Raw genomic sequence first — 3,167 nt, forward strand, 5'->3', positions numbered from 1 at the left:
GGCTTTTTGTTTTATTTTCAAAACTCTGACAAAATCCTGATTGCATGGGAAATACTGCAAAGAATCAACAACTTGGATCTCATTTTATTAAAAAGCTTTGTACAGGAAAAGAAAAAGAAATCACCAATGGGATGAAAAGACAACACAGAGAGTGGGAAAAATTTTTAGCCAGTTGTTCCTCAAAGGACTAATATCTAGAACATATAAAGAACTGAAAAAAACCCAGAACCCCCCAAAATTTGAAGACCTAACCCAAAAATGGGCATCTGAGATGAATACATACTTCTCAGATAAAGAAGTAAAAATGGCAAATAAATATATGAAAAAATGTTCAACATCACTAGTCACTCCAGAGATGCAAATTAAAACAATGCCAAGATTCCATCTCACTCCAGAAAGAATGCTTATTATTTTGAAATCAACCAATAACAAATGCTGGTGGGGCTGTGGGGAAAATGGAACCTTTTTCCACTGCTAGTAAGAGTGAAGACTGGTGCAACCACTGTGGAAATCAGTGTGGAGATTCCTCAAAAAACTAGGACTAGAGGTCCCATTTGACTGAGATATCCCTTGGTATCTTCCCAAAAGAAATAAAGGCATCATACCACAGTGATACATGTACACTCGTGTTTATAGCGGCACAGTTTGTAACAGCTAAATCTTGGGAACAACTCAAATGCCTATCAACTGATAAATGGATAAAAAAGATGTGGTTTTTTACAAAATGGAGTACTAGTCAGCCATAAATAAGGATAAACTTGAGACATTTCTAGCTAAATGGATGCTCCTTGAGACCATACTCTTAACTGAAATAAATCAGACACACATGTGTAAATGTTGCACTGTCTCTTTGGTGTGAGAAACTGAAAGTGTAAATAAGAACCAAAATGTATAATAGATATTGTGAAATAAGAAGAAATTGTTCGGGCTGGGGATTTAGCTCAGCGGCACAGCACCTGCCTGGCAAGCACAAGGTCTTGAGTTCGATTCCTGGAAAAAAACAAAAACAAACAAACAAAAAAACACAAGAAATTGTTCAAAAGGTGAGGGGAACCAGGGAGGAAGGAGGAGGAAAGGAAGGCAGGGAAAAGAAAAAAGTGAGAAAAGAAGGATAAAATGAAAACATAGCTTTTGTAAATAAGGAGGGGAAGAGGGTAGAAAGGAGGGGAGGGGAGTGGGACAAAAAAGAATCAAGACATATCATGTGCAGGTACAAATTCCCTATGATGAGTGTCATCATTATGTATATCTAAATTGTACCAATAAACTTAATAAAAACATATAAAAAGACAAAACCCTGGCATCATTTAAGAAATGTGTATTGAAACAGATCAAATCTCCTATTTAAATAAAAAAGTCTTATGGGACGACCTTCGTATACGGGATCTGTGGTGGACGGAAATACGGAAATATCATTATGCAGCTCATGACTATAGTTCGAAAACTTTAGCACTCTCCTATTAGAAACAAAATAACTGCTGTGTCAGATCTTGCTGTCTTAAGGCTTGTATCTCATGTGCCTCAAAGCCTCATGCAGTCACAGGTGGGGAGTTTCACAGGTGGCTAGATTAGGGTGTGTGATTCTTAGGTTAGGGATGTGATGCTGGGATTACGGGTGCCCCAACCTGGGTGTGGGTGGCACCACCGAAAAGGCAGGTGTCTGGATGAAATAAAAAGGGAGGGAAAGAAGATGCCCTGCTACTTTGCTGCCTTCCGCCTGCCCTGCCACACCGTGGGCTGTTTCTCCTCCAAAATGCCCGTGTGCCATGACACCCTGCCTTGGAGCCCACAGACTATAGACTAAAACCTCCACAGACTGTGAGCTAAATGGACTTTTCCTCCGTTAACTTCGGGTGTCTAACTGCAGGTGTCCCGTACTTTGTCTCAGCAATGAGAAAAGTAACTAAGACATGTAAGGAGGGGGCTGCTTTGGCTCGATGACTGTAGCTGAGGCCAGCCTCTTAAGGACGGTGTTTACAGAGGAAAAGTGATGCTGCTACAAGGTGGCACAGTGCTTGGGTTCCAGCACACAGGTGCCAGCTTAGAACAAGTGGGCACCCACAATGACTGAGATGAGTCTTATGTCTTGGGTGTGTGTTATGGTTGATACACTGTGTCAACTTGAGGAGTCTAGAATTTTAACTAAGTAACTCAGCAGTTCTGCATCCTGGGGTGCAGAGGACCGGCTGTCTCTGGTTGTGTCAACTTGAGAAGTTTAGAAGGTTAACTGTGTGACTCAGCAGGGAGCCGGGGTACTTTGTACCCATCCTGAGCCTGTGCCAGAGGAGGGCACGGAGAGGGTGTGGGCGTGGGTGGACAGCCCATATACAATATAAAGAGGGAAAAGAGACTTGCTTACCCCCCTTTTGCTCTTGTTGCTTTTGCTGTCTTCTGCCCACCCCCGTGAACTGTTGCCCTCTGCCATGTGCCACTCTGCCTTGGAGCCAGCTGACTATGGACTGAAACCTGCACAGACTGTGAGCTAAATAAGCCTTTCCTTCCTTAGTTCTGGGCGTCGGGTATTTTGTCTCAGCAGTGAGAGGAAAGTAACCAAGACCATGTGTAAGTGGCATTTATCGAGCTGAAGCATAAATTTAACACACAGTCCGTGTCTAATTCAGCAGCACTGATTAGGCACTTGCTGCGTGCTGCTTGCGAAGCGGAGACCGCGCAGGGATCACCACCGCCGTTCCTGCCTGTTCAGGGCTGCCCACTTCTGAGAAGGCACCCTTTCCTGCTAGGCACCCTTTCCTGCTAGGCACCCTTTCCTGCTAGGCACCCTTTCCAGCTAGGCACCCTTTCCTGCTAGGCACCCTTTCTTCGCTTTCCTGGGAGAACCTGTGAGTACCTGCCGGGCCACTTCACTTTACAGCCCAGCTCCCGGATCGAGGAGGCCCTGAGCTGCGCGTGCAGCCTTGGGAAGTCACTGAATTACTCAGAACAAAGTGAGTCCCGAGCATCAATCGCGTTCACCCTTCTCTCCGGGAAGCCCGACGTGGGGGCGCCCCCGCCGGCGTCCAGAGCGTCCAGCCCACTTGGACTCGGAGGTCGGCGGAGGGGAGCGACGCGCTGAGGGCGGCTTCAGGGGGGCTTCCTGCACCCCCGGCCCTCTGCGAGTCTCGCTCCGCCCAGGGGCGGCTGGCGCGCGCTGCCTCGGCCTCCCCGGG

The sequence above is a fragment of the Chinchilla lanigera genome, unplaced genomic scaffold, assembly GCF_000276665.1.
Source record: "Chinchilla lanigera isolate Chin_1 unplaced genomic scaffold, ChiLan1.0 scaffold00053, whole genome shotgun sequence".
In the NCBI taxonomy this organism is placed as follows: Eukaryota; Metazoa; Chordata; class Mammalia; order Rodentia; family Chinchillidae; genus Chinchilla; species Chinchilla lanigera.